The sequence below is a fragment of the Trichechus manatus genome, unplaced genomic scaffold (genome assembly GCF_000243295.1).
Source record: "Trichechus manatus latirostris isolate Lorelei unplaced genomic scaffold, TriManLat1.0 scaffold00163, whole genome shotgun sequence".
NCBI lineage: Eukaryota > Metazoa > Chordata > Mammalia > Sirenia > Trichechidae > Trichechus > Trichechus manatus.
This window is the reverse complement of record NW_004444099.1, coordinates 1985051-1998964: the sequence shown is the minus strand read 5'-3', so window position 1 is coordinate 1998964 and position 13914 is coordinate 1985051. Positions and strand designations below refer to the sequence as shown.

The 13914-nt window shown below is 37.0% G+C and overlaps 1 protein-coding gene across 2 annotated transcripts in view; it reads left to right on the top strand.

Annotated features, from left to right (window-relative positions):
• Positions 1–13914, top strand: part of TET1 (tet methylcytosine dioxygenase 1) — a 116692-nt gene that overhangs the window by 52861 nt on the left and 49917 nt on the right. The window lies entirely within an intron of this gene.

The following is a 13914-nucleotide window of genomic DNA, read 5'->3' as shown; positions in this document are numbered from 1 at the left end:
TGCCATTTGAAGTATCTGGATACAGAAGAGTTACCTTCTGAAAACAAGTATTGGAAAAAGTGTTATATAGAAAAAAGAGGGGCCTCTTTATTTCGTTGTTCTAAAACAATACTTGAGAATGAAGAGAAATAGAGTTGAGCATCCCCCCAGATTAAACCACCATGGACGATCCGTGTTTCTTTTAAATTCATTTGTGTGTTCATTCATTTATCCCTAAAACAAACATCCAACTTTATAAATGAGAAATTTGAAACATTAAACAAGTTGAGAGAATGATGCAATAAACACCCATATACTCATTATCTCAATTCAATAATTGTCTTTTTTTTAGAGGCTTTTGGTAAGTTGTGGGCATCATCCTTAATGTTGAATTTCCTAAACAAGAGCATTCTATACAATTATACCATTATTTCAATTCCCTACTATCATCTAATATCCAGTTCATATTCAGATTTCAATTGTTCCCAATATAAGACAGATTTTTTTGAGCCTAGGAGACAACCACCCAGATCTGTCCTTGGGGTACTACAGTTCTGGATGGGAAGACAGCATTGAAAAAAAGAATGTAATCCCTTGATATGATAAAGATCTGTGCAGAGAGTATAAGAGAGGAGTGTTAAGTTTTATCTGGGTGAGCCTGGGGAATGGTTAAGGAAAGCCTGATTCTGCAGGTCACCTGTCCTCCCATAAAAACTAGAGATGAATAGTGTTTGCTGGGCAAATTGGATGGGGAAGGGCTGAATGACCAAAGGGCATTCTAAGATGAAGTTGCTACAGAAGACCTGGCTGCTTGAAATAGTCTGGTGGAAGCCTTGGGCAAGGCTGGGGGTGGGGCTGGTGTAAGGATAGACTGGTAGCAGATACATTAGGTAAAATTTGGCCTGGCCAGGGAATTGGAGGACTTGTATGCTGGACTGAAAAATATAAATTCTGCTCTGGATGTTAGTGGTTCCCAGGTTCCCTTGCCAAACTGTCCTTCGAATCTTTGTAGGGTTTTTATGCCTTAAAACCTAAGGGAACCTTGCAGGGCCTGGTTTAGAATCTGTGGTTTTCTAAAACTCCCCTCAGAGATGCTGATGTTTAGCCAAGTATGGGAGCGCAGCCTAAAGCAATGAGATGCGCATTTTAGAGTGAACCTCCTAATACTGCATTGTCTAATACTTGAAATTTGGGTAGTGCACCTAAGGAACTGACTTTATCATTTTGTTTTAATCAATTTAAAATAAACTGAAGCAGTGTGTTTTCTCATTAAATCCAATTTTATTGATTCGGTACACTACATTTTACTTTAACAGTTGAAAATTTAGCATCCAAATTGAGATGTGTTATAGATAGAGAAATACATACTAATTTCAAAGATTTCATATGGAAAAACATGTAAAATATCTCATTAATGCTTTTTTATGTTGATTACATGTTGAAATGACAAGGTTTTAGATATGTTGGCTTAAAATGTATTATTAAAATTAATTTCACCTGTTTCTTTTTACCTTTTTAAAATATGATTACTAAAAAATTTAAAATTTTATCTGTGGGCTATTGTATTCTATTGGACAGCGCTTTCTTAGAACAGTAGGAAGGATTGGGTGTGGTATTTACTAACGGAGAGACTAATCCATTATGGGCAAGAGATGAAAGAAGGTAAGAGTCTAACAACCACTAGAGTATAATCTCCATAAGAGCTGGTACCTTGTCAGTTCTGTTAACCCTGATATCCTCAGGTCCTCAAGCATGTTATGTGTGTTCTATAAATATTTACTGAATGAATGTACTGAAGGAGAAAAAGCACTAAGATTGGGGAATAGGACAGATGAAAGGGGTATAAGTAAGTAGACTTTACTTGGTGGCTGAATTTGGGTGTTGAAAGTTGGAGGATTCTGAGAAGACTCATGAGTGATTACGAGAGCAGTTCTGGGGGAGGGGTAGCCCATTTTCTTTTAGACTTTTGTTGGGTGAAGATGTGCAGTTGGTAGTTGACTGAGTTTGGAGTTCAGCATAGAGATCTTGTTTTGATGTGGGAGTCATCAGCAAATAGGTGTAGACTGAAGCCAAGCATGTGGATAAATGGAAAGAATGGAGAGAAGAAGGCAAAGAGGAATACCGTCATGTACATCACGTACAAGTGGGCAGAGGAGTCAGCAAGGAAGGGTGAAATAATGGGTAGAAAATTGTAGGGATGATCGTAGGGAAAAAACCCCGTTGCCGTCAAGTCGATTCCAACTCATAGCGACCCTATAGGACCTAGTAGAGTGCCCCATAGGGTTTCCAAGGAGTGACTGGTGAATTTGTACTGCTAGCATTTTGGTTAGCAGCTAAACGCTTAACCACTGTGCCACCTGGGCCCCAGGAGGAGAAGTGAGCAATGGTTATCAAAAGAAATGAAGTAAGATGAAAATAGAATCTAGAAGTCCATTGAATTTTTTTTTATTGATTACTCAGTATATGATAGTTTTATTATGGTGCCCGTTTTTTATCATTACAGTTTCTTCCTTATGCTTTTCATAGTAAAATTGTATATGGATTTGTGGATGTGGTTCAGAGCAGGGAACCATGTCCCCTCCATAGAAGTCCATTGGATTTTGTAGTTAACACTACATTGGTGAATCATGAGCAGTTTCAATGGAACCTTGGGTGGGGCAGAAGCCTAAATTATACTGGGCTGAAGAGAATGTGAGAGATAGACAGCAATTGCAGACAAGTATTTGGAAGAGTTTAGTTGTAAAGGGTGCAGTGAGATAGGGTGGGAGCGAAATACTCTTGGAAGATTTTGTTTTCTTAAGATAAAAAAGACTGAAGCTTGTTATAGCCTGTGGGGAAGAAGCCAGAAGGGATCTTAAAACTTTGGCTCCAGAATGCTGTCTGATTTTCTGTTAGGAATGTGTAAATACCTCTGCATATCATCACCAGCTGAGTGCTGACTGTGAGTAAATACTCAATATTCTTGGAGCATATGTTCTTAGAAAGTCTAGAAAGAGATAGACTTTTTTGTTGTTGTTCAAGGGGGAAAAACTAGAGGAACCAGCTAGAGGCCCAAGGCCATATGAGCAAGTAGAAAAGAAGGAAAAGTCAAAACTTTTATTGGTGCCTTGTAGGATCATGAGTTAAGTAGTTATCTGATGGCCTTCAGGGTGGATTTAGGTGATACAAGGTCACTGAATATTATCTTTGATCATGGGGGAAACATTCCAGGCAGGATGACTTGATAGCGGCTAAACCCAAGTGGCCCTGCTTTGTAGTGGAAAACAGGATTGAACTTCACAGGACAAATCTCTAGAAATCTTGAGCAGCATTTAAGTCCTATTTGAAAATAAAATAACCAGATTTTTGGTGCCCGCCTTCTATCAGTGAGCCTGACAGTATGAGTGCTTCTAAACTGCATTGTGAAAAAGTGTGATTGAATCTTGTCTGATTGAATTAGGTCATCTACAGTTTGTACTTTTTCCTTTTAATTTGAAGGTTTTCAACATATTAATATGTCAATTCATATTTGGGCCATTATTTTGTATTGATAAAGTTTTCACTGGATCTTAGTCTCCTCATTATATGGAATCAGAAATTTTGAGGACAAAGTTAGGCAAAAAGGTTAAGACATATCAGGATCATCCAGAAATGAGGAGGGTGATAGTGAAAGGAGCATTTGGAGGAAAAACAGACAGTAACCTTGTCAAGGACTAAGTTCTATCCTAAGTTCACCTACATTCCTTAATCACTTGATGTGAATCTAGTATATATGTATTGGTTTCAGATATAGTTTTTTTTTAATCCTCAACTTGCCAAGCAGTATGTGAAAAAAAACACTACATTAATTAATTAAATTAGACTATTTTAAGTCTTCTAATTTTTTTTTTTTTAAGAAAAGTCTAGTGGAAATAAAGCACATTAAATCCTTTGGGTTTGCATAATGAGACAATTACAATTAATGATAGTATTTTCCATAGCAATGCTCTACTGCTACAACTCAAAATTAATATCTTTCACAAACAAATAAAGGTAGGCCACTGGGTTCAGAAAGATGATAATTCTCACAATCTAAGAAACTACCAAAGGAATAGTGTTCTACTTTAGTAACTACTAGCATTCTTTGTAAATGTTAATACTGATTGTTTGCTGTTCCACCTTTACCTGTAGAACGGTGCCTAGGGGTTAAATACATAGGATTTTTTTTTTTTTTTTTTTTTTTTTTGAGAGAGATTGAGGTTTGAGTCCTGGCTCTGAGATTATTGAGTTTTTAAAAAATAATATTTTATTGTGTTTTGAGTGAAAGTTTACACAGCAAAGTAAGGAGATTATTGATCTTAATCTCTCTAAACCTTATCAGAAATCCCTTTTTCAGAAGAATGCAGATATTAATGCCACTTATCTAAGTAGGAAAAGCAAATGAGATCATTCCTATAAAGTGCTCATAGTGACACCTGGCAAGTAGTAAATGCTCCATACGTAAATAACACCCATTGCATTCAGGTTGATTCTGACTCATAGAGACCCTATAGGACAGAGTAGAACTGCCCCATAGGGTTTCTAAGGCTTTAAATCTTTACAGAAGCTGACTACCATATCTTTCTCCCACGGAGTGGCTGGTGAGTTCGAACCACTGACCTTTAGGTTAACAGCTGAGTGCTTTAACCACTGCGCCACTCGGACTCCTTTTACATAAATAACAGCTATTAGTTATTATTCTTTTCTTAACTATGGATTTGAGACTGGAATTATCAGTTTTGTTATATGTTGAAGGACAAGTAGCAAAGGAAGAAGTACCTGACATGCGTTTATCTCTTAGTCAATTCATTTCAACACACATTAAGATCTAACAATATATGTAAATACACAGCTTCATTGAATCCTCACAATAAACCTGTTCAGTAAGTATTCTTATTAGCCCTGCTTTGCCTTAAGAAAACTGAGGTTCAAAGAAGCTCCATAGAGCAAGGACTTGCTCTTGGCCACATGGTTGGTAATCGGTGGAGCTGAGGGAGCAATCAACATCTATCTTACTCCTGCAAAGTCTATGTTCTTATAAAAAGAAAAAAATGAAATAGTTAAGGTATGTAAGGGGTATAACGAATAATACACTCAACACCAGAGTTGGTTATTAAAACCTTAAGCATGAAAAGTATGAAGAATGAAAAGGCTGTGAGTTTCGATTTAGAATCTTTGAGGACTCCAGAGTTCAAGGAGTACATTCAGAGGGGCAAACCTAAAGTTGAGAGGCCTGAGAATGCAGCTCCAGTGGTGACCTAGGGTTTAGAAACTTTTCAGGAGAAATAAAAGCCCCTTGGGGGTCTGCAAACCAGCAGGGTAAGTCTATGATATTTAAGGAATTTGAAGATTGAAAGCTCAATTACAACATTGCCAGTAGAAGTTTAAGATAATTGAATAAGGAGACAAGTTGGTAAGATGATGGCTTAGGTAGAGTTGGTGTCATTAAAAGGTTTTTTTTTTTTTTTTGGACTGGAAATCAATTGTACTGGCTGATAACCACAGAGGAAACTCTGTTGGCATAGTGGTTAAGAGTCCAGCTGCTAACAAAAAGGTCGGCAGTTCGAATCCACCAGCTGCTCCTTGGAAGCCCTATGGGTCAGTTCTACTCTGTCCTATAGGGTCGCTGTGAGTCGGAATTGATTCAAGGGCAACCGGTTTGGTTTTTTGGTTATAACCACAGAGGAAGAGGTCTATGGCTGGTTACCTGGGATTAGAGAGGTTTAGCTCCTCAGGTTAGTAGTGATTTCTACTAAGTGGGAACCAGTCTTCAACCTATGCATTCTTTGAGTTGTCTCTCCTAATAATAGCTTCGTTTCCTCACTTCAAGGAGCCCTAGGGGCACAGTGGTTAAAGCGCTCAGCTGCTACTCAAAAGGTAGGCATTTGGAACCCACCGGCCAGCCAGCTGCTCTGTGGGAGAAAGATGTGGCAGTTGGCTTCCATAAAGATTTACAGCCTTGGAAACCCTATGAGGCAGTTCTACTCTCCCCTATAGGGTAGCTGCAAGTTGGAACCTACTCCACCCGCATTGGGATTTTTTTTTTTCCCGTCACTTTGCCCCACCCTCAAATTAAAGGATTTGCTCTGAGTTCTAAGAGCCTGTGGCCAAAAGTGGGTGGAGTTTTTTGGGGTGTAGGAGTAAAAAAATTAGAATAGAAAAGAAGTCTCAATCTAGTGAAGACCATTGGGAAATTTCTGAGGTCTCCACCATGGCTCCTGTCCGGCCCAGGCGTGGAAGAGCCAGAAGGCCAGATGGCTCCAAGGTAGGGCAAAACCAAAAACAAACCAAACCCGTTGCTGTTGAGTCCATTAGACTCATAGCGACTCTATAGGACAGAGTAGAACTGCCCCATAGAGTTTCCAAGGAGCGCCTGGTGGATTCAAACTGCCAGCCTTCTGGTTAGCAGTGGTAGCACTTAAGCACTAAGCCACCAGCATTTCCCGAGATAGGGCAGATGCGATTCGGTGCAGATTCAGGTCTCTGAGACTCACCTCTCTGGGACACATGGCCCTGCCTTTCTGTGGCCTTTGAATCCCTTACCTGGTGACTTCAAGGAGACTGAAGAAGGGAGATCAGAGGCAAAGCTCACCGAATGTTAAAACCTGTTTCCGCTGAGTGGATTCCGAATCATAGCAACCCTATAGGACAGAGTAGAACTGCCCCATAGGGTTTCCAAGGAGCACCTGATGGATTCAAACTGCCAACCTTTTGATTAGCAGCTGTAGCTCTTAACCACTGCAACACCAGGATTTCCCAATGAATATTAGGACCACAAAACTTGGTTGTGTAGATGTCTTCTTTTTATCCCTAAAAAAGGGAGGGGAGGTAAGGAAAATTGGTGGTCAGGTTCACTGTGCTAGGAAAATAAGGTAGTTGTTTTACAGGTTCCACTTTGAAGAGGCTTTTTTTTTTTTTTTACATTAAACATTTATTTGAGAATTCTCCTTGGGTGGAACTTTGGTCGGTAGCCATTCCATCTTTCCTTTTGGTTTAAACTTGTTATTGTTAGCAAGTAGTTGTGAGCACTGTACGGTTGGCTGTGGAGCAGTGGGTAGCCTTCCTAGTTCTTATTAGGGTTAGTGTGAGGGTGAAATAGTTTCGTGCATGATCGCATGGTTTTAAAGTCAACATTAGTGAAGGCATCATTAATTCTCCTTGAATTTCTTCTCCCAAACTGACTCAGTTTTTAGATTGGGAACATAGGTCCTGAGAGTGTCACTTCTGCTTAGGTGGGCTGCTCCTTGGTGTCCTCTACATGTTAGTTCATGGAATTACCTTTTCCACAAGCGCTTGGTTTATTTATCTCACCCATTCTCAATGGAGGGTAAAAACTGTTTTGGGAGGGTGCAAAAAATCTTAAATATTACAATGGTGTCATAGTGTATAAACAGATTATTATGGATTGAATTGTGTCCCCCAGAAATATGTGTATCAACTTGGCTAGGCTATGATTCCCAGTATTATGTGGTTGTCTGCCATTTTGTCCTCTGATGTGATTTTCCTGTGTGTTGTAAATCCTATCTCTATGATGTTGATGAGATGGGATTAGTGGCAGTTATGTTAATAAGGCAGGACTCAAGCTACAAGGTTACGTTGTGTCTTGAACCAATCTCTTGAGATAGGAAAGAAAGAAGCAAACAGAGAAGCAGGGGGTGAGGGGCAGTAGGAGATCTCATACCACCAGGAAACAAGAGCCAGGAGAATAGCATGTCCTTTGGACCTGGTGTTCCTGCGCTGAGAGGCTCCTTGACTGGGGAAAATTGATGATGAGGACCTTCCTCAGAAAGAGAAAGCCTTCTCCTGGAGCTGGCACAATGAATTAGGACTTCTAGCCTCCAAAACTGAGAGGATAAATTTTAAAGTTTTCTTTATTAAAGCCATCTACTTGTGGTATTTCTGTTATAGCAGTACTAGATGACTAAGACATAGATAAACAGCGTGTCTGTGGTATTATAATTTCACAGGAGAGGACTATTTAGAAAAAAGTATCTAAAAAGCCTGGGATAGGGGATAAAAATGAAAAAAAAAAAGATTGAGAAACTCTGATATAATAAAAGTAACATTCTTACTGGACGATGTCTCTGATGAACATACTTATTATGACTATTATGGCTTTATTTTTCTATGCGGTCTGAACACCTGTTTCTTGGTACAGGAAATAGCAAGTATGGAATGTATGTTTGTTGGGAAAGGGCTATATAAATCAGATTCTGGTAAAATGACATAGTCATGTCAATAAAATTCCACTTTACTCAACGTCATTTGAGCTCCTTCAAGAGTAGATGGACGAGTATCAGGATAATAGGAATCTGGAGAAATGAGAAAATGGAGGGGCTTGAGAACCATTGGACCCAGACCTGATCTAAGAGTTCAACATGCTTGTTAGTTGAGAGGGCGTAGAAGGGGCCCAAAGCAACTTGGGATGGGTATAGTGTGGAAAGCGAAGACCATGGGTTTTTCAATCACTTCCTATCATTTAAACTATACCCTTGAGCCCTTTTGGGGTAGTAGAGAAGGGGATCAGGAAGAGGATATTGTTGGAGGAGGGTGGGAGGAGAAGAGACATAAGTAAGAAGGTGGCTAGAGTGGTATCCCCTGAGTGTAGATGAAACTTGGGTGGGGGACAAACAGCCACCATTCTAACAGTCTTGGAACAGTATACTTCAGAGAATTGGCTTCTCTGAAGATATATGTTTACAGTATTTTTTGGTTCAAGATGGGTGTTTAGGAATAAGCAGATTAGTCAAGAAAATCTTAGTATAATCAGTGGGATGATGTAGCCAGCTCCTCCCAATTCACCAGCTATTGACATCTCTTCCCAACTCTTGTTCAGTGTGGTCACATTGGTAGCTTAAAATCCACCACGGTGGGAGTATTTGCACCACAGAAACTGGCCAGCATTACAAAACAGGGCTTCTTCCCCCGCTTCCCAAGCTGGTTGTTAAACACTTACCAGCATAACACTGAGTACAACTTTAGTAAGAAAAATTTTGACATTGATATATATTCTTCTGGAAATATTTTAAACAAATATTAGCGAATTCAAATATACTCTGTACCCTTTTCCTTATTCTTTTATCTGTAATTTGATGGTACATAAACTATTCTTCATTTTGCATTTTTTACTTAGTATATCCTAAAAATCTTTCCATAGAGAGCTTTCTCAATTTTGGTTTAATTTGAAGGCAATAATGTTAAAAAATCAAAACAATTGTTGGTCAGATCTGAGTTCAGTAGTTCCGAAACCCCTTCCCCTTTCTCATTGTTAGGTCTTGCTCCCACCCTCTTTGTGCTCATCACTTATATTATTTTCTTTTGTCTCCTTCCAGGGTTTTTAAATGCAGGAAATATATACTTTTTATATGTAAGAAAGCATCCCATATACAGGTTCTATATACTTCTTTTATTTTTGTTTGTTTTTTTTTTTGTTGAAAGGCTGGGAAGGTTTATTCCATTCTGACCAACGTAGTTGTCTGTCTAGGCCAGTTCTTTTTTTTAATAATATTTTATTGTGTTTAAGGTGATAATTTACACCGCAAATTAGGTTCTCATTTAACCATTTCTATACAAATTATATACTTTTTTACATAACAATATATCCTGGATATCTTTGTCTATTAGCAATGGAAATGTTTTTCATTCTTTTTGATAGCCTCATAGTATTGTGTGCATGTATCACAATGGAATAAAAGTCTTCTACAGATGGACATTTGGGTATTTTCACTTTTTTGTTACATAACAGGCAAAGCTGTCAAAACAGATGTCATTATGTACAGGTGTAACTGTGGCTAAATTCCCGAAAGCAGGATTGCTATATCAAAGGGTAGATTGCGTTTGTAATTTTTAGACATGCTGCCCAATTGCCCTCAACAGTGATGGCAGCAGTTTCCTTCTCGCCAGCATTGTATTAAACTGTCCGTATCCCCTCAGCCTAACCAAGAGCCTGTGTACACAGACTTTTTAATGCTTACCATTTTATTAGGTATAAAATGTTATCTTAGTGTCATTTTAATTCGCATTTATCTTACATTTGAGCACCTTTTTGGACATTCAAGGGCCATTTAGGTAGATGTCTTTTTATTTGAATTTTATGTTCTGGCTCCTCCACTTTTTTTTTCTCTTAATTTCTGTTTGCCTGGTCTCCCCTCTCCCCACTTACATATACGATAAGCTCACCTTTTCAAAGTACTGAGCTATATTGAAAGGCAGTAGAGTTGACTAGTTTGGATTTAAATTCCAGCTTAACTACTTACCTTATCTTTAACAGTGTCTACCTCAACATGTGAGGATTAAATGAGTTTTTGCAGGTGAGAAGTATTTATAATACAGCTAACATTCTTTGCATTATAGCCCTTACGGATTATTATAATACTGCTCTCTTTCCTTGATAGTTAGTCCTCGCTGTGCTGACGACTTTAGCCATAATATCTAATGCCCATCACAGTCAGTGATGTCATCTCTTTTATAAGGAGGGACCCTGAAGTTCAGGCTCGGTAGCATGTCCAAAACCAAAAAAACCAGACTTGTTGCCATCGAGTTGATTCCAACTCATAGTGACCCTATAGGACAGAGTAGAACTGCCCCATAGAATTTCCAAGGTGTGCCTGGTGGATTTGAACTGCCGACCTTTTGGTTAGCATCCATAGATAGCTCTTAACCACTACACCACCAGGGTTTCCAGTAGCATGTCCTGGGTCATAAAATTCCTGAGGATTATTACCCTTTTCCTTTCCCTGTCCTTATTCTCCAGGATTAACCACTAATAGCAATTAGGTTTGTTTCTTTTCAAAATTTCTATTTAAAAACAAATGTGTATGTACATTATTTAGATGTATCATGCTTTTTTTAATGAGATGAGGTATATATTTTGTAAATGGCAAACACTTCACTTGTCCATGCTCATTCACTTTTGGGGGGTGGGGTCACAGCTTTATTGAGATATAATTTATATACCGTACAATCCACCCAATCTACTGATTCACTTTTTAAAAAAATAATTTATTTAATTTTTGTTGTTGTTGAGAATATACACAGCAGAACACACACCAGTTCAACAGTTTCTGCATGTATAATTCAGTGACATTGATTACATTCTTCAAGTTGTGCAACCTTCTCACCCTCATTTTCAGAGTTGTTCCTCCTCCATTAACATAAATGCACTGCCCTCTAAATTTCCTATCAGTTGATTCGCTTTTGTTATATCCTGAACTTGGATCTTTTTACCCCCAGCACCACTAAATCTAATTGCCCTGGTCACTCAGTTTCACTACGAAACTAGAGTAAATTGAACAAGAGTAAATATTTTCTTAATGCACGTTAACATAAGCTGTTGAACAAGAATATTTTCTTAACACACATGCATGCATATACACACACAGACTCACTATTAGTAAAATGTGTTTGTAAGAGTTCAGTGGTGATTTCTGAGGGTACAGAACAGAAAAGCTAACTAGCCCTACTGAAATCTAATCTGTGAAGTTGTTCTTCTCTTTAAAGTCTGATTTTAGTAGTTGATAGTATGTTAAGGACATGTTTTCATGTACTTAATAGACATATTGTACCCAGAGTTTTAAAAAGACCTCATGGGCTATATCAGAATAATAAAGGTCTAGTGCTCTTAATTTAGTTCATTAATTAAAGAGAATGTCATATGATGATATTCTTTTTGGTACATAAATCTTAAAAGACCTCAAGATCTTCTCTGGGAGGAATGTATACTTCGAAGTCCCAGTTTACTTGCATATGCATATCCGTAAAAATAAAAGCATCAAGTTAAAAACCAAAACTCACCCTTTCCTCAATTCTATTTTCAGAGATAATTACTATTAACATTTTAGGTTTACCCTTCCAGATTTTTTTTTTTCCATAAGATAAATGTCTGTATTTTAAATGAAATGGGGATGATATATCACACAGGGTTCAGCAGCATGTCATTTGGGTTAATGATATATTATGGATATCTTTCCATGCAGTGAATAGATCATATATAGAGTAATGGTTGCACAGTATTTTACAATATGAATATACTGTAGTTTATTTCATACTTTCCCTATTAAAAATGTTATGTTGCATTATAAATCATTTACATAAATCTCTGCTTTCTTGTTTTTACCAATTGGATGGGTGGAAAAACTGCATTTGGTTCGTTTCTTATTTTCTAGTAAAGTTAAGCGGCTTTTGACCCTTTGGATTTCCACTTAGGTGAATTGTTTATTCCTGTCTTTTGCTCACTTTTCTATTTTTTGCTTACTATTCTATTGAGTCATTTTAAACTCAGTATAAAGTCATTTTGACTTGATATATCTTTTACATTAGGATGAGTAACCCTTTAAATGTGTTAATGAATATTTTCCCAGTTTATCATTTGACTTTTGACTTCATTTATGTCAATATTTCTCTTACCTTTTTTGACTGCTAAACACGTCAAGAAATAAATATATTTTACATCATGTTCTGTACACAGACTCACACAAACAAACCTGAATGAAAAGATTTACATAGAAATACTTTACTAAATGTACTGTATTCATATTTTTTTGTACACTATTCCTTAAAAAAAGAAAAGCCCATCACAAAACACTAAATTGATATTGGGACTCATGGATTGTGATCAGTAATTTGAAAAACACTATGTTACGGTATCTTTTGCTATTAAAATTGTAGTCAAAGAAATCTTTTCTTTATGGCTTCTCACTTTTTCCTCTTGTTTAGGAAGATTTTCCCCATCTCCTAACTTTTCTTATTGTTACTGTCTTCTTTATATTTAAATTATTAATCTATCTAGAATTTTAGTTGCATGTTATGAGGTAGGGACCAGGCTTTCCCTTTGTGTCATTATTAAAAAATTGATACTTTCTCCAGTACTTAGAAATGCCAGCTTCTTAAATAGTAAATTATTATTAGGTTTAGTCTATTGCTTTGTTTATCTACACATGTTAAAAATTATTATTGTAATTTATTATTTAAAATATTTTTATACTATTGTCCCCCACCAAAAAAAAAAAAAGTTTGGCCACTATTTCAGATTTGTTTTTAAAAACTTTTTATTGAAATGTTACATATACACAGAAAAGTATACTCATAGTACTGGTGTATTTTAATGAATTTTGAGAAGCTGGACATACCTGTGTAACCAGTAGTGTGATCAAGAAATGAGATATTGGTTTAGTTATAGTAAGTTTTAAAAAATGTTTAATTATATAATTAGCTAATGTTCACATATTTTATATTTTGAATGTAACCATTGCCCTTCTGAACTCTGGTTTTTGTTTTTGTTTTTTTTTTTGTGTGTGTGTGTGTGTGTGTGTGTGTTTTGTCAATACCTCTGGTTTTTCTATGGGGAGTAGGTATATCATCTTCATTCAACAGGAAGTTTTTGCTATTTATATTTTTCTCTCTTCTGGAGTCATTGACTAGAACCTTCAGAGCCATGCTAGATCTTAGTAATGTAGAGGTTATCCTTCTGTTTGCTCCTGATATCAGTGCAAATACCTTTACTGTCTCAATTCCTGTGATATAATGTTGGATGAGATGTTTTAAGCTTTTAAAAAATAGACATTAGGATAGGGAATGTGGAGTGATGGCTTAATGGGTACTGTGTGATGAAAATGTTCTGGGATTAAATAGTTATGATGGTTGTACAACATTGTGAACATATGAAAAACCACTGAATTGTACACTTCATAGTTAAAATGAATGAATTTTATGGTATGTGAATTTTATCTCAATTTTAAAAAATTGGGATAATACCATTACTCTCTCACCAGAATGGCTATATTGAAAAGACAGAAGATATTAATAACTAATGAGAATGTGGTACAGTTGAAACTCCTGTAATTACTGGTGGGAGTGTATATTAATGTAACTACTTTAGAAAACTCTTTGGCCTATCTACTAAAGCTCAAGATACACACACACACACACACACACACACAC